The sequence below is a fragment of the Ursus maritimus genome, unplaced genomic scaffold (genome assembly GCF_017311325.1).
Source record: "Ursus maritimus isolate PB19 unplaced genomic scaffold, ASM1731132v1 scaffold_30, whole genome shotgun sequence".
In the NCBI taxonomy this organism is placed as follows: domain Eukaryota; kingdom Metazoa; phylum Chordata; class Mammalia; order Carnivora; family Ursidae; genus Ursus; species Ursus maritimus.
This window is the reverse complement of record NW_024425564.1, coordinates 27279616-27305086: the sequence shown is the minus strand read 5'-3', so window position 1 is coordinate 27305086 and position 25471 is coordinate 27279616. Positions and strand designations below refer to the sequence as shown.

General features: G+C 43.0%; 1 non-coding gene across 1 annotated transcript; it reads left to right on the top strand.

The window, feature by feature from the left end:
- The first annotated feature begins 8076 nt into the window (after positions 1-8076).
- On the top strand, positions 8077-8179 carry LOC121106129. The gene has a single exon (XR_005838879.1). It is a non-coding gene; the product is annotated as a U6 spliceosomal RNA (small nuclear RNA).
- Positions 8180-25471: the final 17292 nt, after the last annotated feature.

The following is a 25471-nucleotide window of genomic DNA, read 5'->3' as shown; positions in this document are numbered from 1 at the left end:
AATTAATTATTGGGTATCAAGGTTCAACTCTTTTTGTCTCCAAGTGTCCAACTGCTGCAGCACCACCTGTTGGAAAAGCTGCTGGGGTCCTGCACAGTCAGATTCTAAACTGTAAAGCACTTTGTGAAGTAATGACATCTAAGGACCTACACAAGCATGGAAATACCTGGATGTTCTCTGTGTCTGACCATGTCTGCACACAGTTTTTCTTTTTCTTTTTCTTTTTTTTAAGATTTTATTTATTTATTTGAGAGAGAGAGAGAGAGTGGAGGGTGAGGAGCAGAGGGAGAGGGACAAGCAGACTCCATGCTGAGCGCGGAGCCCACCTGGGGTTTCCATCTCAGGAAGCTGAGATCATGACCTGAGCTGAAGTCAAGAGTCAGACGCTCAACAGACTGAGCTCCTCAGGTGTCCCAACACGCAGTTTTTCTTTATATATGAGGATGGCCATACCAGTGTTAATAGTAAGGATCCCAAGACCCAGAAAGGAGTCATGCCTGTGATTGGAATGCAGGTTTATACAAACTGAGGGGGCCCCAGCCCTGGTATGACCCGTGTTACCCCCCAAAATCCGTCTGCCTTCATAAAAGGCAGGCTTCCCTGAGGAATCAAGGAGCCATTACCAAGTGACGGGGGGGAAAATGGAAGAGGCATCCTTTATGGTCCAGACTGACCCAGGAACCACTCCGCATTTGGATGGCCCAGACTGACTCCCTACCCCTGATTCTCGCCGTGGACTTCACACTGTTTGTAAATAAAACAATAAAGCCACTTGGTGCTCTACCCTACTTCCTTCTGCCGGCTCTCTCTCTCTCCCCCCTTCCCCAGGCAGTGCTGAAGCCACCTCCTCCAGTCCCCTGTCCTGATATGCCCCCCACCTGCCTCACTCTCACCTGCTACCTCATGGAGAAAACAAAAGCCACCAGGAAGGACTGACTCTACACCTAGTCTTGCTCACATCTGTGCCCATATTCTTACTGCCTTCCCACAACGGAGGAAGTCCCTCCGTCGAGAGCCAGTACCCGCATCCGAGCTCTGTACTTCATCACGGCCTGGACACTCAGAAAACGTACTCATCAATCGTTGCCTCTCCTCCAGTTCTTCCTCAACACCATCGCTCCCAAAAAGCTTGTCTTTGAGCATAAAAATAAAAAATCCCTCTTGCTTCCCCTCTCATTACCTTTCCACCTCTCCTCCCTACTTCAAAGCCGGGATTCTTGAATGTGCTTTCTATGCTGGCTGCCTCTACTTCCCGACATCCCATTCCATCCTCAACCGATTGCAGTCAGGTTGCTGTCCTCACGATGTTTAAGCAATGCTTGCCAAGCTCTCCAAAGGCATGTGATTGCTGAAGCCAGCCGACACCTTTCCACCTTATCTTCCTTGACATCTTTATAGTATTTGCACAATTGAACACATCCTCTTTTCGAAAAAATTCCCTTCTCTTGGCCTCTTTTGCTTTCCCTTACTCTCTCTGGCTTCTTACTGGTCTCTAGTCAGTCTCTCCTTTCTCTGCCAGTGTTCCCAGTTTCAGGCTCTCTGTGCTCTCTGTCCACACTACGCCTGGACACGCACCCAACCCCTGGCTCCCCCCTCCCCGATTCCCTATGAGGATTACATCCCCATGTCCTTTAACCCACTTCTGTGGTGTATTAGCCAGCCCTGGCTGCACGACAATTTACCCCACACTGGGTGGCTTACACACAGAAATTTATTTTCTCACAAGTCTGAAGCCAAGAAGTCCCAAATCGGGCCTGGTCACTTTCTGGTGAGGACCGTCTTCCAGGCATGTGGAGGGTTGCCTCCTTCTTGCGTGCTCACCTGGTGGAGACAGAGAGCAAGCTCTCTGGGGTCTCTTCTTCGATGGACCCTAGTCTCATCGCAAGGGCCCCACCCGCCTGACCTCATCGAAACCTAATTATCTTCCAAGACCCCACCTCTAAATACCATCCTGTTGGGCTTGAGGGCTTCAATGTGCGCCTTGTGGGGGAAGGGCACACAATTCAGTCTGCAGCACATCGCGCTGAAATGCCTCTGCCTTTCCCATCTCTGCCGCCATTTTCCTTCTTACCTGGATTATTTCAATGGTTTCTCGCCTAGCCTCTTTGCCTATGTCATCTCCTTTAAAACCATTCTCCATACTGCTGCCAGACTGATTTTTTTGAGTCAGAAATCAGGCTTCACTAGTCCCTTGCAAGAGATAACTTTAGGAGTTTCTGATAGACTTTCTGTCAAGTCTACACACGATAATGTAGCATGGAAATCCCTCCATGTTTGGGCACCGGTTTATCTCTCTGCCTGTCTTCTCTCCCTTCCCCCTTGTACTCAGCAATACCTTCATAATACAGCCCTTCAGGTTCTGTGAACACATCCCACTTATTAAATTTTCCATGTTCTCAAGACTCAACTTAGATGTCACCCCTTCTAGAAAGGCTTCCATGACCCTTAGGCTGGATTAAGTGCTTTTCCTAAGTGTCATCACAGCTCCACAGTGTGTTGACCTCTAACACAGCACTTAGCCCATGTTGTCACCTGTCTGTACCCTCCCCCCAACTCGGCTCTAAGCTCCTCAAGGACAGCAGCTCATCCTAACTCCTCGATCAATGGCAGTCACTGGTGCAGGTCTGAGCACAAACAGACGCTTTGTGTTTATTAGGCGAAAGCAATTTGGTGGAACTTCTTTTATTGATGAGAAAACTAACAAAGAGAGCATAAAGCTCCCGCTCAAACAAAGCCAAGCTAGCAAGAAGCCCAGAAACCAAAGAATGTCACTATCAATGAGTCAGCTATCCGAGTTTCCAGGGCCGGCATTGACACTGCTGGAAAATGTGACTGGAATCAAATTATTTCACTTCTTTGGGCATTTGTCTGTAAAATGAAGAGCTTGCTAACTAAATCACCTCCTACAATTCCTTCTACTCCTAAAAAGTTTTATAATTTCTTATAGGGAGAGCGTAAATGTCTGGTTGTAATTTTTCAGAAATCACAAACTTGGGATCTTTCTTGCTCTACCAGAAGAGAATTTGGGGATAGCTGGGGGTTATGAAGACCAGGGGCGATCAGGGTGTCTCTTCACTGCCTGTTCACTTTTTCATTCATTCAACGTTTATTGAGCACCTCGTGTGTGCCGAGCGTATAATGCTTTTCTGTTTAGACATTTCACGAGTGCTGATAAATAGTAAGTTACAAGGGCCCAATTCTCTGTGAAGACAATTTGATGTATAATTTTCCAAAGTTCAGAAAGAGATGCAGTGACTTCATAGGGGAAAACTATATAGAAAGCACTAAGAATCACTCTCTTCAATTGCATTTAGCAACAGTTATGTAACTATTACATTGAACAAGCATGACTCATAGGATGTAATCAATCATAAAGCAACACTTCAAATTGATTCCACAGAGTTAACACTTCCTCTGCTCTCAGGTGAAATTTAGAGCAACTTTTTATTCTCTGGTCACTTCCGGGTAATAAAAATGTCCGTGGGTCGGTAATTAACATGTCCAGAGTCGTGTCACAGTAGAAACATCCATCTGGTTTGGCACTTAGGCTTCTCCCCTTCCCAGCTCAGCCTCCTACAAAAGGCTGCAGTCTAGTTAGGAGAGCAGCCTGTGCCTCCCTTTTCCAGACCCCTGCCCCTTTCATCTTTCCCACTGGGATTTCACACTTCTCTTGGGTTGGAGTAGCGGGAAGACGAAGAGGAAAGCAGAGCAGGAAGGTTCTTACTCATCTGTAGTCCTGTGAAGATGCAGTATCAGGGTTCTCTGCCGTGACAGGTATTCCAAGTTGTGTCTCCAGTTGGTTTTTCTAGACACCGCAGGGTAGGGCTTCTCTCACCTGCATTTCCCTGTTGACAGATGGATACGTCTTAATATGGCTGATCACTTAGACTTCCCTCAGCCTGTGGGAGCCTGGCACCAACTCCAGCCTTTTTGTTCATCTGGTCACCCACCCAGATGACCCTCTTAGACACGACTCAAGATACCCTCATGCCTGCCTACTCTCGCGGGTGGTTCGAGTCCCCTCCAAGGGAACCACTTCACTTGCTCGTGAAGATTTGGAAAGGCCGGGGGGAGAACATCCAGCACACAGACTACTCTGTACAAAACAACCCTCTCCTTGCATCCGTATGTCTCATTTTTAACATGCTTTTTGATTTATGTAAGAAGTTGAAAAGTCCCATAATCAGATTTTGACAACCTCCCTTGCAAATTTTGCAAATGAAGGTCTCATACCTCACTTTAAAATACCTCACTGAGAACAATGTCTCAGGTGCTTTAGCTGAAAGTCTCATTTTTTTTTTACAGTTATGCCTGCCTTGCAATGTTAGAATGACCCATTTCTCATCATATCTTTGGTCTATATTCGCCATGTCACTGTGACAAGTAGCCTTTTCCTCCCCTCGTTTCATTATCTAAGAGAAAGTCAATATGAGTTTTTGTGTAACTTAGAGTACTTACTTTCATAATCTGGAAACCGGGCATCGTATGAGTTTCCTAGGGCTGCCTTGACCAAATACCACAAACGGGGGCGGGGGGGAAGGGAGGTGTAAGCAACAGCAATTTATATGTCACAGTCCTGGAGGCTGAAGTGTGAAATCAAAGTGTCGGCAGGACCACATCCCTCCAAAGGCTCTGAGATAGAATCTGAAGTCTCTCTATTAGCGGCTGGTGGTTGCTGGCAATCTTTGGCTCGTGGCTACCTCACTGCAATTTCTGCCTCTGTGTTCACGTGATGCTCTCCCTACAGATCTGTGTATCTGCATGACCTCCTTATAAGGGCATCGCTCTCTGGATTTAGGAACCACTCTAACCCGCTATGCCGTCATTGTAACCTGAGTATATCCACAAAGACCCTATTTCCAAATAAAGTCATATTTACAGGTTCTGGGTGGACATGGATTGGGGGGGACATTATATAATCCAGTACGAGTACTGTAATATTTACTGTAGAAAGGTTCAATATCAGTGCATATATGATGTGGCATGCGTTTCCCCCAATAACGTGTTTTGTTTTGTTTTGTTTTGTGATGGAGGGATTGCATTAATTTCGGAAAGGCCTATAGAAATAATATCTCTGGGTTTCACTGCATAGCAATAGTCAGATTCATGGAGGAATATGACAAAGGAGGCATACAAACGGCTTAATAAGCATGGGTATGTATCGTATGGGAGAATCGACACAAGCTAATAATAGCTATCCTCGAGAGGAGCGAGTGGATGCTTTTTCCACAGCTGAATCGTGAGCAGGATGATGTAGCATTTGTTGATTTTGCCATGGGACTTGTGAAAACAAGAGAGGTACAAAGAAGACAACTGGCATTGTAGTTCTGAGTGGTTTGACTCTGACTACACGTACTGAGGTTATAATACCACTAGTTGTGATGTGTTGTTCTATGTAGTCATCCATTTTTAAGCCTCTGCAACATTTTAGAAAATTTCCTGGGAGTATTCTTTCCCCTGTACCGGATTTTCCTTTCTCCAAAAGTTCAAGCAGTTGCTTGAACCTTGCTCAAATAATGACCTCACAGCAGGCATGCCGCTGAAAGCAACTTCATGATAGCTACCAAAACTGGGTTGTTGTTGCTGCTGTTGTTGTTGTTGTTGTTAACACAAGCTTCAAATACAGTTTCTTCATGATTTATCAACTAAAATCTATCCTGAGAAAGTGTGGACCTTTAGCAAGGTGCAATGACTAATGAATGCTCATATATATCTCATTTCCTATCCATTGATTTTCTCTAGTCTTGAGTAACTTCTTCCTCGGACCTCTGATTTTGCTTGGCTAAGAGTGCCTTCTGGAAAATCACATACTTACCCATCCCGGCTAAGTTCACGAGCTTGTGATGCAACTTTAGAGACTTGGAATAGTCTCTTTAGAGACTTCATTCAACAGCAGGTATTTCTTACTCGGAATGGTTTTAGGCATTTTTTACGACTACTTTTACTGCTATTTTACACAACTTCTTTTCTGAACATGGCGAACGCCACCAGGTACCAGCCTACCTTTGCAGGTGCATGTGGGGTCAGTGGACCCTTACCCATTCTTTCTGGGCAAACAATTTATGCCAAATTTAAACCTTCCTCTGGGTAATTGTTTTCCTTATGTCTTACTGTGTTACTGTATCTTTATTGCAATTTGTATTGTATTTTCTTTGTAAGACATTTGGATTCTTGTGAAAGTGTTGTGTATGTAAATAATGGAAACAACACCCACACCATTTCTTAGCTCCTGTGGGTGCTGCCACACTTCTTTTCTTCCTGTTTTCTTTCTTTGCCTTCTTCTTCTTTTTTAAATCACCATAAGAATAGTTCTTTGGAATCGAGATGATGCAACCGTCTTAAAGATACAGCCGGTGCTCTATTATTAATTAACGGAGAGTAATGGTTTTGGAAAAATTGTCCTATGTAACTGACAGCCAACAGAATTGTTTTGAACTTCATGACATTTTGTGCTGCTTTAAAGCACAGTAGCAGGTGTGATGCACATTGTATAATGTTCCACCGTAAACAGAGCGTGGCAGGAGGTATAATACCCTCAAAGTGAGATGGTGATAGGGTAACCATCACTGAGCTTCTTTAGGGCTTGGCCTCTTTTTGTAAAGTGAGTCAGGCAGCAAAGAAGATTTTTCTCCACTTTGGAGAAAGGGCCAGAAGTGCAAGGTATACAAAACCCCTGAGCCTGTTTGTACTCAGTAGTCTTCCAGGACTTTTAGAATACCTGTTACCTAACAGGCTCCAAGGGCACTGTTGGGAATTTCAAGGTCCATTCAGAAGCAGGCCCATGGAGCCCTAGAGTCGGAAATGCTAAGAGAGAGAAGGAACTAAAGCTTCCCTCGGTCTCTGCCGGCCGCCTCCTCTTTCGGAGGAGACATCTGGGTGCCGGACAGGCTGTGACCACATCAGCACTGGCCATGGGAAGGGGGAAGTGGCCAAGATCCAGCGGGGCACAGGGGCCAGAGCCTGTCTTCAGAAGCTGGCCCATCCCCAGGAGGCAGCCAGGCAGGCCAGTGCGCGGCGGTCAAAGGGCATGACTAGCTCAGATTGGGCCAGGCCATTTGGATATCGGAGTGAGTCCTCTCTGCCAGCAGAACACAGTTCTGGAAGAAGTCCAGGTGACAATACTCAAAATCAGGCACCGTTCCAAGTGATCGGTCCAGTCACAGCAGGCCCCCCTGCCAGAAACTGAGAAGAGAGTAGGAAATCACATCCTGCTTCTGAAGGGAAGGGGGAGAGCAAGGCTTTGGCAGAGTAGCAGAACCTGAGCAGAGGCAGCAGGGGTCTGGGGCAAGGATCCAGCTCTTGCAGAGATCTAAAATGCTTAGCAGAGAAACTGAGGCCGACCGAGGTCACAAGGCTTTGGCCATAGCGATAAAAGAACTTGGAGACTCCGAGTCTACACCAGGAACCAGATTTCCAGGTCTCTAGGCAACCAAACCCGGTCTGTCTATTAATAGGTCTCAGGCTGATGACACTGATCAGGACTGGCTCTGACTGGTTGGGGGCAACTAGGAGCTTCTGGAAGTCTCCTGTGCATAAGAATTACCTGGGATCTTGCTAAATGCAGACTCTGATTGGATAGGTAGGATTGGGGCCAATAGTCTGAGCTTCTGGCAAGATCCCAAGTCTCCCTGCTGGTTTGCTGAGGTAGCAAAACTTAAGAGAATCCAAACTTGCTGTTACTCCCTTCCCTACCAGCCATTGCTCACCGCCCCTTCACCTGCCCCAGCCACACGTCCCTCCTCCCTAGCCCTCCTCATGGTCAAAGCTGACCTTCTTCTTTTCCTTCCCTTTTCTTCCCCCCCATCCCCCCAACCCATTTGTCCTAGTGCATTTCCTCTTTCAAGACCACCCACAGGAGTAGAGCTTTTTGTTTGGATAATAGAAGGGCCAAGATAACAAAAGCCAAAAACATTGTTCCCATTGTCAGCACACAGCTAAATACTTTTATGTTTGATAGACACAATTAATCCAGATTAATGCATTTTTCAGTTACTGTGTCCTATAGAGCGTAAAGAACATGTGACCTCTTCTCTTTTCCCCCCAGATATCCTCCAACAGTGAAGAAATACCTTCGGAGGGCTCACTTCGACAGCACACACACTAAGATTAGAACAATACGGAGAAGATTATCACAGCCCTTGCATAAACTTGACGCACAACTGAAACGTGCCATATTTTTTAAAAGCCGTTAAAATGGACACAAATTAAGGAGAACCATACCGTGCTTACGAAAGAAAGGAAGCAATGTAGTGAAAATTTTAATTCTACTCAAATTCATCTATAAAAATAATGCACATCCACTAGAAACCGCAATAGAGTTTTAGTAAAACCAAATTCTAAAATTTAAATAAGAAAGCAAATGGCCAAAAATAGCTGAGAAAATTTTGGAGATAAAGAATAGAGTGTGGGGGGAGAAAAAAAGAATTGGGTGTGGGAGGGGAGTTTTCACTCTACAAGAGCTCAAGGCTTAATCTGTAGTCAGTCATGAAGACGGTGAAACAGTAGCTAGGTCTATTTAACGTGATCCTAAGTGAGTTCGATTTTACGAGCTCTGTTTTTATTTTTTACACCAAAAATGTACTAGTTTTGTGATGAAAAATAAGCCAAAAAATCCCAAATGCTTTGGGAAAAAGGGAAATATCTACAAAAAGAGTTTTTGTAAAAATCAGAATGGTCTCACCTGTTTATTTTATATTCTTATTCCCTGACCCTATATCTGTATACAGTGTTCACTGAATGTGTTTCCACTTCGAGCAGTCAGGGCTCACTCGTTCCTGGCTTACACTGAAAACTAATCCTATGATGCGGGGCTGGTTACTCAAGCTCTCGCAGACCGTGTTTCCACCTGCGAAATCGTGGAATTATTAGCTTCCCAACTCACCTTGGAGGATTGGCTGTTGGCATTGCACAAGAGCATATGCGAAAGTGCTTCACGAAATATCGGGCAGTGTACAAATGCAAATCGCTGTTACCGGTAAGTATTTGAAACTAAGCGGTTACAGATTTGTGAATTTTGTACTGGCCCGTGTTAGGGTGATGGAGCTACAGAAGTCTTTGGGTTGCAGGTAAAGAAAGGGGGTGAGCTGGGAAAGCCTCGTTGATACCACTGCCGCACTCCTCGTGTCCCATCTCATTTACACACTGTTGTCCCCATATTCGATGACCGTATTTTCTGAGTGCCAATAGGCACGAGGGCCCAGAGTCAGGATGGTGAAACGGACACTGTCCTTGCACACTTGAAGCCTACAGATAAGCAGAGTATCTGTGGGCAAGAAAAGAGCCAATTTCAAAATAGGGTGACAAATGCTGGTAAGTCCAGGGTGCCAGGAGCTCTGGTGGGGCCACTGCCAGGGTTCGGATGGTCCCAGCAAGGCTCTTTTTTTTTTTTTTTTTTTTTTTTAAATTCTATTAGCCAACCTATAGTACGTGATTAGTTTCAGAGGTAGTGTTCAATAATTTATCAGTTGCGGGGCACCTGGGTGGAACAGAGGTTAAGCGTCTGCCTTCGGCTCAGGGTGTGATCCCGGCGTTATGGGATCGAGCCCCACATCAGGCTCCTCCGCTATGAGCCTGCTTCTTCCTCTCCCACTCCCCCTGCTTCTGTTCCCTCTCTCGCTGGCTGTCTTTATCTCAGTCAAATAAATAAATAAAATCTTTAAAAATAATAATAATAATAATTTATCAGTTGCCTTTAACACCCAGTGCTCATCACATCACATGCCTTCCCTAATGCCCATCGCCCATTACCCTATCCGGAATGGCTCTTTAGCCATGGGATAGTTAAAATGATGAAAAGGGTGAAGAACCTTGGAGGGGGCCTGGAGATGGGGGCAGAGGGGGTAAAGGAAGCAGGTTCCAGGCATGGGGCAGAACACTGGAACTCCCCCCCCCCCCCCCCCCGCCCGGGGCAAGAAAAAAACATAATGGAACTCCTTTGGGGTTAAGAAAACACAAAACCACCCTAGGTCATTTTGAAAATCTACTTCCTAATGTTGCCTAGGCCAGGCTGAGCGTGGGCTCAGCCGGAAGTGTTTTGTGAGAAGTTTTAGAATGACCCCTCCTCTGCCTCAAACCTCCTGACCACTCCCTTGCCGGCCTTTCCCCCTCATTGCCTGGCCTTTCCTTTTGAAAAGATAGCACTCTGAAGAGGTGGAAAGAGGCTTTTCTCTTTTGAAGCAGCAGCATTATTAACAGAGAAGGAAAAGTCTCCCATGAGCTATAGCAAAATCCTGCAGATTGGTTTATGAATCAATGTAGCTTAGACTAAAGCAACCTAATTTCCTGAAAGCCACTCCATGGCTTTAGGCTTCCAGAGGGGCCTAAAGCTTGTATGATATTTACTCTTAGTTAAAATTAAATGGAAATGGCAGGGAAAAAAAAAAACCACCTTGAAGAGGAATTCTTCTAGAAGGTCATATCATTAAAGAAAAAAAATTAAAGCTTACAAAGCGTTGGGGGAAAAAACGTATATATTGCATTAAAGGTCTGGCAGTACACATATCAAGGTGTTAAATTATTAACTGTCTCTGAGTAAGTGGGTTTCGTGTGACTTTTATATCTTTTTTATTGTGAAATATAACACACATTTGGGAAAGTGCACAATATATATAAGTTTCATTTAATAAATTCTCATAAAGTGAACACTCACATAATGCTACTCAGGTTAAAAATAGAACATTGCGGGGCGCCTGGGTGCCCCAGTCGGTTAAGCGCCTGCTTCGGCTCAGGTCATGATCTCTGAGTCCTGGGGTAGAGCTGGTGTCAGCTGCCTCCCCCCCCCAACAACGGTGAGCCCTCCTGAGCTCCACACTCCACACTCAGTGGGGAGTCTACTTCTCCCTCTCCCTCTGACCCTCCCCCTGCTCCTGCTCTCTCTCTCTCTCTCTTTCCCTCTCATAAATAAATAAAATCTTTAAAAACCAAATAGAACATGGCCTGGAAGCCCTTTATCCATCTCTTCCCAATTTCAACCCACCCTCTCCCCAAGAGGTCACTGTTGCCCTTATATTTAGGATAATCTCTTTTTTGTCTTTTCTTTAGTTTTACCAGCGAAGTCTATGTCACTAAATACTATAAATACTATAAAGTTATATCACTATGTCTTTTACTGTTTTTTGAACTTACGTAAATGGGAGCATACCGTTTTTTGCCTCTGGCTTCTATCCCTTAACATTAGATTTCTCAGTTGCATCCCTGCTGCTGAGGGTACTATGGTTCACCAATTTTCAATACTGCTTGATATTCCGAGGCTGGATATACAGACTTCATTTGTCCACTCTACTGTCGATGGACAGTGTGGCTTGTTTCCAGTTTGGGGCTATCACGAATAGAGAGTTGCTACTCTTCCGGTGTTCACATGCACACATTACTATTGGGTGTATACCCATGGGTAGAAATCTGGGTCACCAGATAGGCATATCGTTAACTTTCATAGATAATGCCAAACAGTTACCCCAGACGGCCATAGCAACTGACATTCCCCGTCGCAGTGGATGAGAGTTCCCGTTGCCCTACCCTCGAGCTTTATGTATTTTTTTGCTTTCGCTTATCTGAATTTTCTATTTTCCCTCTATAATACATATCTATATATCTTTAATTAGGTGAAATGGTTTAATTAGGCAAAATGCTATTCTAGTATTTCTTAAAATTATCTTTCCCAATGGGGATATTATTTTAAAAATCTTAAATCGAAGTAAGTCACTCAGAGGGAAAGCACACAGATCACAACTCTATGGCTTAATGAATTGTCACAAAGTGAACACACCTCTGTATGTACCACCCAGGCTGAGGGAGAGAACCTTCTAGCACTCCCGAAGCCATCTCCCTGCCTCCTTCTGATCACAATCCTCCCTCTTCCTCATCCAAGGTAAACCATCATACTTCGTTCCAACATGATAGATGAGTTTTGTGTGTTTTTGAACATTCCACGAATGGAGCGATCCAGTATACATGATTTTGTGTCCAGCCTCGTTTTTATTTTCCGTCCTTGTGAGTTTCATCCATGTTATTGTAACTTGTTCATTTTTTCCCCCTTTTCACGCCACAAGGAAGAGCTACTGACCTCAAAGGGCTGAGCTGCTCGTGACTTTTTCAGCTCGTGGGGTACGTACTGATGAGGACCACACATGGCTTAGAACGCTTTACAGCCATTTGTATTTTTGTTGTTTCCACACAAAAAATAAGCTTTGGGGTTAGAAAGATTGTAGGGAGAGTGAGTGGGATACCTGTGAGCTGCCCTCTGGTTTCTGCAGTAATGACTCCTCTGGGAGTCGTCTTTCGGTGAGCAGAGATGTTTTCTCTCCCTTCATGTCCGCCTAAAATGCAAAGCAGGATCCATCCCCAGGCTGCACACTTTTATGTAAAATAGAGCTGCCACAGGATTTTACTGGAAAGTTGATTTGTTTCTGAGGATCATGCGAGTCCAAGGATGAAACTGGCATGTAGCCACAGGGAGAGCCCTTGACCTAGAAGCGGGGACAACTTCAAAGCTGTGTTGGTACATAATGGAACACGGCACTTTTAGCATGAATCGTAGCCTCAAAACTTTCTAGGGGAAAAAAATCCTAAAACTGTCCTCCAAAAGGAAAGGTAAAATCAATAACCTTAAATTTTTTTTTACTCTTTCAAATAAGCAATGCTAAACCTTCCACAAAAACAATTCCTTAAATCCAGCTTTCGGGACTTTTTTCTTTCTTTCTTTTTTTTTCTTTTTTTTAAGAACAAAGTGTCAGCTGAGCTTGAACTCTTAAAACGGAATCTTGATATCAATCTATTTTTTTTAAAGCAGCCAAACAAGCTTTCTGATGGTAACTCTGTGATGCTGTGTGAGAATGCATAGTAAACATAATTTTTCTTCTTTTTATTTTCTTTAGACCTTGAGATGTAATTATTAAAGCTTCAAACGTCCCTAGTGATATTAGCTAGATAATCAAATTTGGATCACAGGAATAAAACCACCTAAAGTGTGTCTTCATGACTGCTCTCCTCAAAATAATTCACTGAAGATAATTCTGCCCTCCCCCACCCACAAATCTGTCGGTAGACCATGGACAGAGCGAGCAAATTTAGCAAGAATACTCAAAATGGTCAAATTGATACTCAAAACAAAGAATGCCGTGTTTAAACACAACAGGTAAAAAATTTTCCACCCCAAAAATAAAACAAAACATTGCTGAAAACATGTGCAAAAGCGACATGTCAAAAATGCTGACTAGAATTGCCAAATTTAGGAGACCTTATTGTTAAACTAGCTATTTAAGAGTTTACTGATTAACTTTCAACACACACACACACACACACACACACACACACACACACACAGAGGAAAGGATATCATTTCTTAAATAGCTGATTGAGAATTGTTTTAATTAGTGAACTCCATTAGGTACCCATTGGAAAAAGTACCTATGAACATACAAGTCATTTTTAATAAGAATATAGCTAATTTTATAGAAATTTAAATGATATGACATCAAGATTTCACTAAATCGAGCAGTGCTAAAGAGCTTTTTATCCTTTCTTTCACTAAGGAGATAAAAATCCCCTTTCCTCCCCTCGTCCCCCCCCCCCCACTTCCCACCCCTCTCTCCAATTGAGGCAAGGAGAAATTCTTCCACCAGGAAGGCACTGGGTAGAAAGTTATTGTTCTCTTTTGCCAATGTTTTTTAATCCCTATCTACCAATCTTCCCTGCTATTTCATAAAAAGAGGATCCCAGCTGTGCCAAATCGTGTGATAGCTGTATAATCTCGATACAATCCATGGGGGTTTAGGACAGAAATTAACAAATATATTTCAGCTTGAAACCTTACCTAGAAAGAATATCAACGAGTTTCTCAAGCATTCATAGACCAGAGATCCCATCTTTTTAAGAACCCAAGAGTGAGGATTACCATGAGAAAGGCATTTTGGAATTGGATTTTGCTTGTCACAGAAATGTCCATCCACCTCGTATGGGTCCTTCAGGAGAACAAGCACTGAACTGAGAAATAGATGTCTCAGTCTCCAGCACTGAATTTGCCACAACTAGTTGTATAATCTTTGCCAATTTCCTGCAATTCTTTGGCCCAGATTCTTGTCTATAAAATGAAAAAATGGAACTAGATTCTGTAAGAATCCTTCCAGTTCTAATAATATGGTATTGTATAAGTTATATTTCTAGACTATGGTTAAGTAATAGACCACTCTTTCCCCATTATTCTCCATCCCATTGGATTCACCAAGACTTTTTCGCTCTTGCAGATGCACTAAGAGGCAGTGTTGGGGCTGGAAACCTACTTCATTGCTGGTAACCATGGTGGGTCACTTTTCAGATGCAGAGTCAACTTATCTCCTTAGTTCCTTTTAGAGCAACCCATTACCATAACTGGTCTATTCTCGGGCATTGGAATCCCCCTGAAGTTCTATGGGAACATTATAGTATTTAAGTGAAAAGTAAGGCTAGGTATGGAACTCTGGGCTGCCATATATGTTTGTGTCACTCCCTGAAGGACTGAGGGTCCGTAAATACCTGGATCTCACTCCTTTTAACCTTCGAGAGTTCTTATCGGGAGAGCGTCAACATTTAATCATCGTAACTAGAGCTCAGAGGACAATTTGAAATAGGACGTTTTATAGCTTCATCCATGAGACCTGACACAGGAGAGAATTTCCCCGCACTCGGAACAACAGCGGATGCTGCCATGAAGAGCTGCGAAAGGGGAACCAAATCCACTCCATCCTACTAGGAGCCCTTCCTGTTTTGTCAGCCAGCATGGTTTCCTAAATCTCAAATTGCAACAGAACTGTTCTGCAATTCCATGGCTAGCTATTTCGGGAGCCTAACACAGCAGGACAAATGTGCACAAGTCCACACAGTAAGACAGAAGAATTAAAAATGTATTTACCATCTGTTGGTAGTTTCCTTGCGGGGCTTTTTTCTTTTTCCTCTACTGCAGCCACAAATAGGGTCTTCTTCCTTCCTTCCACGCTCAGAGAGCAGAGTTCTCTCTTCACATCATTGCAAACGCAAGACTTTTTTTTTTTTTCTTTCTTTTTCCCCTCTTTCAAAATCCCCCAGGGTGTTAACTCTGGGACCATTTCGGGTTCTAAGATCATTTCCTTCGTATATAAAGTGGAATGAGTCTGTGAAGAGCTTGTAGTGTTTTGCAGATTTTTTATGGCCAGGTTGCTTTCAGATCCTGCACTTGAGTGCTGGGCACAGTGGACTCTAGGAAGCTCCAAGGTTGAACAGGAGGAGTTAAGCACGGGCTAACTGAATGGAAGTCAAGTCCTTAAATTAAGCTTGGGAATTCACGTTGGCCCTTTATAGTCTACTTAATCCTTACCATGATGGGATGTGCCAGATGGGAGCCAACATTTCTAATAGGAAAGGGTCCAAGAGATGTGACCCTGGACTTCAAGTGAAAGTCATTTGCAGCCATGTGGTAGCATAGGCAAAAATCATTAAGCTGGAGGATAGCCTTGCTAGTCGAGAAAAAGTAGAGCTTTGTTAACTGGTTTGGTTGATCTGAAGCCATTTGGTTAATGTAGGAATGCTCCATTCTCAACAAAAATCGCTTGCTTTAATTTCTGAGATGCACGTATTATTTGCTCAAAAATAAAATCTAATAAATAGAGGTGGGTATTTTAAGTGTTGCCTTTTTTTTTTTTTAAAGATTTTATTTATTTATTTGACAGAGAGAGAGACAGCCAGTGAGAGAGGGAACACAGGCAGGGGCAGTGGGAGAGGAAGAAGCAGGATCCCAGTGGAGGAGCCTGATGTGGGGCTTGATCCCAGGACCCTGGGATCACGCTCTGAGCTGAAGGCAGACGCTTAACGACTGAGCCACCCAGGCGCCCCTAAAGTGTTGCCTTAGCCCAAAAATTGCTATGCGGTGTTAATGACTCTAACTGGCCTATTTCACTCAGGTAATGATTTGTTAAAAATTCTCAGGCCGCATAGGTGGGTAACTTTCCCTTGAAACGGTGCTGGGTGACCTGGGACCCTGGGCAGGGCCTTTAAACTCCAAGTCTCAGTTTAATCACCTAAGAAATGGGATCCTGATCTTTATCTCAGTGTATTCTTGTGGGATTAGACGAGCTGAGATTGACAAAACTCTTCTCATGTTGCCTGGCACACAGTAAGAGCTTGATAAATGGTAGCTTTTATTATGATTATTAGAAACCATAGCTATGCTACCATTTTTCTCAACACTTGCTGTCAGGTTCCTATATTGTCTTCTATTCTCCTTTCAAATTTTGTGTTTTAAAAGTTCTCCATGAATCTGAGCCCGATTGTGAAATTTAGCCCATTCTGATGCAGCTTTATTAGTTATACCAGATATAATTAAGTCAAAGACCAAGTAAGTAGAACACGTACCATGGCTGGGACAAGAAGCATTTGTTTTAGATTAGCTTCTAATGAGATCACTGTTGTGTTGGGCCTTATAAGGCTTTGGACATAGTAGGTCTGGAAAAATACTATTGACTCGCTAATTCATTTAACAGTCAATGCATCTTTGATGGGTATCTATCATGTTCTAGGCACTTGGGGTTTATCAGTGAATAAGACAGACAAAAACCCCTGCTCTCCTCAGAAGAGGGAATGAAACATGAGAGACTATGGACTATGAGAAACAAACTGAGGGCCTCAGAGGGGAGGGGGGTGGGGGAACGGGATAGGCCGGTGATGGGTAGTAAGGAGGGCACGTATTGCATGGTGCACTGGGTGTTATACGCAACTAATGAATCATCGAGCCTTACATCGGAAACCGGGGATGTACTGTATGGTGACTAACATAATATAATAAAAAATCATTAAAAAAAAAAAAAAACAACCCTGCTCTCCTGACAATAAAGAAAAATTTAAAAATTAAAAAAAAGGAAATGACACAGAATGTTCTAAGGTAATGCATTTATGGAATAATAGAACAGGGCAAAGTGGATCAGGAAAGTCAGAGGGTATAATTTTAAGTAGGAGGGTCACAATAGGCTTCTCAGGTAGGTTGTTTTTGGAGAAGGTGAAAGAGTGAGCCCTGGATATTCAAGGAAAAGCATTCCAAGCAGAGGGACCAGTAAGCAGAAAGGCCCTGAGGCAAGAGAGTGCCTGGCTTTTCTGAGGACCAGCAAAGAAAACCGGGAGGCTGAAGCCCTGGGAGCAAGGAGAGAGTGATAGGGTGTGGGATCTGAAAGATTGAGGGCCTCCTGACCGTGGGGGGGAGGGTTCTTCGTAGGCCATGCGAGGACTTTGACTCCAAGGGCACTGGAGTCATTGGATGCTTCTGAGCAGGGTGGAGGCATCACCTGAGGCAGAGGACCAGCAGGGGTGCAGGCTGCTAATGGCAGAAGCAGAGAGACAATTCAGGAGACTGGTGCAATAATCCTGATGAAGACTGGTAGTGCTTCAGCTTCGACGACGGCGGTCCAAGTGGGGAGATATGGTCAGATTCTGGATATCTTTTGGAGGCAGAGCCAGTTGAATTTGGGAGCAGATTGGATGTGTGCAATGAAAGAAAGAGAGGAGGCGAGACGCTTTTTGACCCAGACCGTTGGAAGGCTGGAGTTACCGTTACTGAGGTTTCTATGGGAGGCCTGTAGTGTACATCCCATGGTGAGTTTGAGCTGAGATACCTCAGGATTCTGGGCTGGAGTGTAAATCAGAAAGACTGAGGTTTTTATAAGCACTTTGACAACACTCAAATGAACAGTTAAAAAAAAGAAAAAACAGTAACAACCAGGAAGCAGTGCTTTGGTTGTATTTACTTAATGCCAAACAATTATTTTAGTTGTGTAGACTTTTTTCCTCAGCCTATTCCACACACTGAAATACCACTTCTGAAGAGGGATGCTGCTGGTACTTTCTGGAATCCAGCAGAGGGAGTGGAGGAAGCCTGTAGAGGACTTTTGAGCTGAGGCTCAGACCTCTGGGGGCCCCCTCTGTGCCTAGGGCCAAAAGCTAGCCTTCTCTGGGATGATGGGGGGTGGTTCTGGAACGCTCTTCACAACTTTCCTATTCCATCGGACCTTTTGTGTATTGGTACTGTCATAAGTCAAAGACCAACCGTACCTCCAGAACTGATTACCTACGTGTGTCTATAGAGGAAAGAGATCAGACCATATAGGTAAATAAAGAGAAAAGAAGAACACAACAGATCTGGAATCACGGATCTCATAAAGAGGGTGTATCAGTTTCCCCGGGCTGCTGTAACAAATGACCACATACTGGGTAGCTTGAAACAAGAGAAATTTATTCTCTCACAATTCTGGAAGCTGGATGTCCGACCTCAAGGTGTCAGCAGGGCCGTGCTCCCCCTGGTGCTCTAGGGAAGAAGCCTTCCTCTCTTCTGGCTTCCAGTGGCCGCTGGCGATTCATGCCTTTCCTTGGCTTATGGCCGAGTAACACCATTCTCTGCCTCTGTCTTTGCTTGGCCTTCTTCTCTGTGTCCACTCCGTGTCTCTGTGTTCCTCCTCTTCTTAAGAGGACAGCAGTCATATTGGATTTAGGGACCACCCTAACCCAGGAAGATCTCATTTCAACTAACGACATCTGCAAAGACCCTATTTGCCAATAAAGTCACACTCAACAGATACTGGGCTTAGGACCTCAGTGCATCTTTTTGGGGGGGATACAATTCAAACTTCAACAGAAAGCAATGGGAACTCGCATGAAGAAATGACCCGTGGGGCGAGTCACCACGTGGAATAATGAACAAAAAGCAAAGGATTGCATGCTGAAATGATAAGCAGAGGTCAGATGGTTTGGGGAGTAACAGGAAGTGTTCTGATAAGAGACGCTCTCACTTAGGATACTCTTTCCATCTGTGCTGATGGCCCTGATTTTTTTTTTCCTGTCAGAGTTTTAAAAAAATATTGTATAAATAAAAAGAATAAGAAAATAGCACTTCTCTGACTCACACATTGGGCAGAGCACAGACTCTTGTGATCATCAGGAAAGACTTCACAGAAGTGTTGATGCTTGAGCAGGATCTCTGGGTATGAGGATAAGTTGCCATGCAAAGAAGGGGTGCGGGGAGTGGGGGAGGGCTTCCCATGCAGGCAGAAAAGCACATGCAAAAGCACTGTTATTTCAGGGATAAACTCTTTACCTCTGCAAGCCGGGTGAAAAGCCTTTAAAGGCAACGTTGCCATTGTCGACTCAATCTGCATTACCCAGAAACAGCATTAAAAAATGAAGGGGGGAAATGTTTTTGGTTTTAATAAATGCACACAGACACGCCTGATAACCTGGAAGAACACGAGGAGCGTATAGAGGGAGGAGTTAATTGCTGGACACATTTGCCAAAGCACAAATATGGAAACCCCACCCTCAGCCAGATCTGGAGAAATCAAAGGGCTGAATGTGGTATAAATTCCTCTGCCCTGATTGCATAAGGAGATCTGCCAACATTTTTTCTCTGATATATTCCTTTTCTGCATCAAGGACTGAACTGGGTTCTGAAAAACCCGATGGTGAACTGAGAAAGGCAATTCTGAATCACCAGCATGATCTAGGAAAATTAACTCCTCACTGATCTCCCCAGATAAGCACCCTAGCTTGTTGCCCCTGACATCTGCATCAGGATCTGGCCAGGGATTCTGTCATAGAGCGACTCCCCTTTTTTGGCATAAGAATGTACAGGATGCCAGTAAAGTTCACACTGGGTCATCTAAGTCTTTTTAAATGCACGATGATTCATTGCTGGGGGTGGGGGAGAGAGGACAGTGAGGGGGAAGGAAGTGCTGAGTGGAGAGGCGGAGCGATGTAATTATGAAATTGACTGCAGGGGGAAAAAAAAGCTAGCTCTGGGAGTGATGGGGTCACATGTTCTTACTATTGGTATTTCAGCTACAACTTTTCAACCAGGGGGAGGGGGAGGGGCTGGGAAACCGATCCTGCAAGGTGATTGGCTTTCAGAGGAGATGCATGCCTCAGACGCCTGGCATATTTATTAGCATCGCAACGTGTTAATTTCTCTTTCTGACAAAGAGGAAAAAGCTCTCTGATGACAGTACAGTTAGCAGGATAAAAATCTGGCTGCAGTGGTATGAGTGAACAATTTGTCTTCTTCTTCTTGATTTACTCGCACTCTGGCTGACAGGGTCTTCCATTCTGTGCTTTCGTTTTGTACTTAAAAAGGGATTGTTTGTAATTTACAGTTTAAGTCTGAGTCCTATTATTCCTCTCTGTCAGAAGGCATCTTGTGGCACGAGCTTTTGTTCGGCGTCTGTGCCATAGACACCAAGCAACTCCGCATCTTCTGGCGTCAGCCTTGAGAGCTCCCCCCAAGCTTGCCATCAGTGAAACTTGGAGGGGCCTGGCAGAAAAGGGTTCTTTCTGCAAATCACAGACAGCCCTCCCTGAAATCCCCGCTCGGCCAGCTTCCTCCGTGAACTCCAGTTATTTAGGTCACAAAGCGACGTTTGCCAAGGCTTTTTCCCCTAACCCTGCCTTTTTGGGGGTAAACTTGGTAAATTCCTCATAAAATAATTTCCTTAAACTCTCTCCCACCCCCCTCATTTGAGTCAGCTTCTCTTGGCTAACGTTGACTTAAGAAAAATAAAGTAAGCGAAAGAGCTTATAGTTGTGTATTTTAATGTCATGACGCTGGAAAAGCAAAGAACTTCCATCACAATTTGGTGTTTATTTTTTTAGCCTGTTGTTGCCCCGATCTTATTTGGAAGGTACCCTGAGCTTAAGAGGTACAACCCGTCAACTGCCAACCGCCACTACCTTGAGTTCAAATAGTGGTGGCTTTGATTTTAATCTGGAAAATGTATTTCTTTTGAGGAAACAAAATGCCAAGTTGTTAATGAAATGCTTTTAATAGATTTCCAAACGCTCCCAGCCAATAGCAAGCAAAGTTCAACTCACTCATTCTGAGCCTAAAATCGTTCGTTTTCTTTTCATGTTACAAGAGCTGTATTCTGCAGGTGATGAAGACCATGAATTCTGATCCTTCATAGGTCACTGCGTTACATTCAGTCTTTGGTCACAGTTACACTGATGGAAATTTATCTGGGTCTTGCTTGCAAAACAAATACTCATGGCTAAAAATCATCTCATTTCCTTTTGACATGCCCTCGTGTACTGACTATATTAGAAAGTGTTTCTTAAAAAATAGATTTCCTTTTGATGGCCTTGATTTGTTTTCTAGTTGAGCAGCGATTATATAATTTTCATTATCAATGCTCTGCTGTCACGAGAAGGTATCAACCCCAAACCATTTAGCTACGAGCAGCAAAGCCAGCAATAACTCTACAGTGCTGTACTTTCTAAAACAGAGCCTAAGTTTTCTATCAGATTCCCAGGGTGACAAAGTGCCTAAGATCCTCCCAAAAAAGGCCCAGAGATGAGCCTAACAAATTTCTGTTTCGCAGGCCCTAATACTAGATTCACCAGTGAGATTTCGGCTCACTCTCGGGGGTCATTTTCAGCAGGGAGAAGGTCCATGTTATATAGTGCAAGGGGGAAACCTCTGGAAGGTGGAAAATAATTGAGTTATCTACTATACTCCTACAGAGAGCCATGCCAGGATCCTTAAGTCTCCAATTATGGGTTCTTAGAACTAATTCCTCTACCTCTCCAGCCCCATTATCCCTACCAGTGCTGTCCATCGGAAATATAATACGTAGCCCTTCCACATGCGTAACCGAAAATTTCATAGTAAACCATTTTAAGAAGTAAAAGAAACATGCAAAATTAATTTTAACAATAGATTTTATGTAATCTAACATATGCAGAATATTTTCATGTCAACATTTAATTAATATAAAAGCATTGATACATAGGTGTGTTTATGTACATGTACGTACTAAGTTTTTTAAACCCAAGGTATATTTTATACTTACAACGCAAGTCCATTTGAACTAACCACAGTTCAAGTGCTGAATGGCATCACTGGAGAGTGTAGACCTATCCTAGAGCACTTGTTTTGATTTCTAATCATAGACAGACTTTTATTTAAAATTGCCCTGATGTGTGTACTGTTAAATTATGAACTATTGGTAGACTACAGTAACTTTCGTTTCACTCTTGGCTATTGGTGATGTCATTTGCATTGCCCCAAAGCCAGTCTTGTTACAGTTTGGTGGAGGGTCAAAAAAGATGACTCAGGATTTTTAAGAGTCTCTGCTATGCGCGGAGCCCAGGGAGTTTAGCTTGGGTGTGGTGAGCTGACCTCAGAGGTTATTGTGTGAGCAGTTCGCCCTTTTGTTTTTAGTTTATTTTACTTTTCTGGCCTCCCCAGCTTTCTTTGGGAGTGCAATCTAAGGAAGATATATTTGTTTTGCCAGGACACTCTGATTGGCTCAGATTTTAAAATGACATATGTAGGGTACCGCCCTCCCTATAATAGCACGGTTAAAGGTCTGTCAGTGTTTCCATTAAAAATTCAAACTTTCCAGGATTTATTACATAGCCATAACAAATGGCTCCAGGCAGAAACTTGGCAAATCCTTCTTTCACGTAGGAGGGAATCTTTTTTTTTAAACAATTTTAAAAAGGCGAAAAAAATAAACAAGTGTTTACCACTTCAATTTACTCCTGTGATTCTTTTGATAGGAAAGGCATTCAGAGAAAAGGCACAGCGTATCTTTACATTTTGTTTGTTTTACAAGCTTGAAATATTAATATTAGCTTGGAAGTCAAATTTTGCCGCAGAGTTCTACAATTGGCCTCCTACCCACCAAATTTTCAATGATTCTAGTATTGGATTCTCATGTTCCTACCTCTGATGAGTATACTGATTTGGGGAGGTGCTGGTTCATTCGACAATGAGTCTTTACAGTTCATCATGGTAAAAATGGACAGTTCCAAAAGATACGTTTGTTTTGGTGGGAATTCCTTGCAGACAGAGATTTCTCACTCATCTGTATTCTCAGGGCCTAGTTATTGTAGATGTACAATACATGACTGCTGGCAAATGAATGATAAATACATAAAAAGCAGCTTGAGAATTAAGACATAGTCTCTGTTCCTAAGTTTCTTATTTAAATATTCACTTATTAAATATTCACTATCTAGTAACTTGGGGAAACCTTTGAAACTGTAAACGGCATGCTGCTGGATCTTTAACGTTTATGCCTTCCCTTACTGTGAACAACTCAATGGATTATTACAGCAATTAAATGACCCAATGCTATGAACTCACAAGCCGGTTCCAAAACTTTTTTGAGGCTTGGCTCTCTCATGTCTTATTCACCTCCCAGGAGTGTTCGAAGATGCTAAATGGAAAGCTCTGAAAAGTGTGAAATGCTATGTAGATATCATCAAAAAGCAAATGCTCACCACTGCAAATGTTAAGGATAACCCCGTCCAAATACTGGGAAAGTAAAACATGGTGAAAAATGCACATTCTTTCGCCAACATATTTGACTCTAAATCAACCTGATTTATCTGATGTAGTGTTGGGCTGACTGACCCCAATGTTTTTAAGATAAACAGGAGATACCTTTAGAGTGACCTTATTACTTATTGCATTATTTTTTTCCCTAGTTTTACTGAGAAGTAATTGGCACATCGCCGTGTAAGTTTAAGGCATACAGCATGGTTTGACTTGCATCTACTGTGAAGTGGTGATGTTTTCTTTATTTTCCACTGGAGAAAAGCTAAGCGGTCTCTCCGAGTATGACTTTTAAGTCCGCTTAAAAAAAAAAAAAGTCTAGAACTCTAAGTATATCTACTTAACTTGTAATCTGTTCAATTATTTAGTTGTTATAACCTGGTAAGATGTTTGGGTTTGCTTGTTTTTGCTTTGTTTTTTTGAACTGTGTAAGAAAGAGGCTACTTCCAGGGAAAACATAGACTACAATTTAAAATCCCTTCCGATTTGGAGGGCTTGTATGCTTGTTTTATTAAGCACTCTTGTGCTCCCTCTGCTGCCGTGAAGAAAACCTTCACATTCAAGACCCCAGGACATTCCTCAGAGCGTCCACTTGGCAACGATGATGCGGTTTTGCGCGTGAAATCAGGGCTCGTCTGAAATACAGTACTATTCAACCAAAGCATAAAATGTAACCGTGCTTCATTAAAAAGTGCCAATTAGTTAAAGGCGGAGAGAATAAAAAAGGAAGAAATAGAAGAATTAAGTTCTATATCTGTGGGCAAATGCACCTCGACAGTGCCCCGTAGTATGGACAGCGTTCTTCATACTATAGCGCTTGAGAATCACCAGGGGTGCTGGTTAAAAGGCAGATTGTGATTGAGTAGGTCCGGGGTGGAACTCTCATTCTGAATTTCTAAAAAGCTCCCAGCTGCTGCTGCTGCTCTGAAGATAAGGCTTTGAGAAGCAAGATGTAATACATAATGATATGATATCATATATACTCAATAGCCCACTTTAAGCCCTCAAAAGTAGATACTATCAAAACAATGAAGTAGATATAAGGGATAAAAAAATGATTTTCCATGGTGTTTGAGCAATGCAGAACACAGACTAGGAGTAAGGCTAGGCAGGCCTTATCTCCCAATTTCCTTTAATTTTATAGTTTGACTTATGCTTGTATGAATACAATATCAGATTTAGGACTAGGACCCTGGTACTACATATTTGCCTACTGGCTTCTTGAAAGCCCTGCCCTTCCACTGAGTTTTTATCTGCATGAGAAAGCTTTGTTTTTAAAGAACGAGTGTCAGTTATTTGTACATTTAATATTTTGCCATCTGAAAATAAAACATCTCAGTACTAAAGGTAATGAAACTCTATCAGGAGAATACTGTTTACGTGGCAAATTGCGGGAAGGAATAGTTACAGACTTTAATGGCACTTTATGGCTTTAATCTTAATGCCTAAGAAAGTAAATGACACATTTCTTATTAATTGTTTTTACTGTTTGGGTAATATACATAGTCAGCTTCCTTAAGGGAACATTTAAATTAATTGACTCACTCTAATCTGAATTATGTGTTTTAATTTGTATAAGGTTGTTAAAATAACTTAAATTAACTGCCTATGTCAGTGTAATAATTAAAATATTAGCTGTATTTGGCTGAAAATTCTCTCAATGTAAAAATGTCTAAAAATAGAGTGGAGGTGGATTGGGCAGTCTGCAGAAGAAAAACATCTCCGTTAAGCCCAAAACATGGCAACCAATATTTTCTGTTACAAAAAATATTTTAGATGAAGTTAGTTTTTATGAAAGCTGTCCGAAACGGAAATGAATAGCAGAAGCTCTGTTTAGTCACAGGTCAGCGATTATAATGCCCGTAGCACAAACCATATGTCTTTTTGGTGCCGAACCGACTGCTTCTGATCCTTTCGGGAGCTGGAGTCGGCCGAGCAGGGGGAGGAGCCAGCCCCCCGCTCCGTTCTGAGATATTAGCCTTCACCTTGATAATGCTCGTCAACAACAAAACGCCAGAAGAGCCTTTTCAGGAAACTGATTTCAACTGTCCGCTAGAGGCTGTAATGAGACCGACAATGTCACTTTAGACCAACCTGGGGTTTAAACTGTAGCAATCATTGCGTTTTAAATGAAAAAAGAAAAAAAAAAGT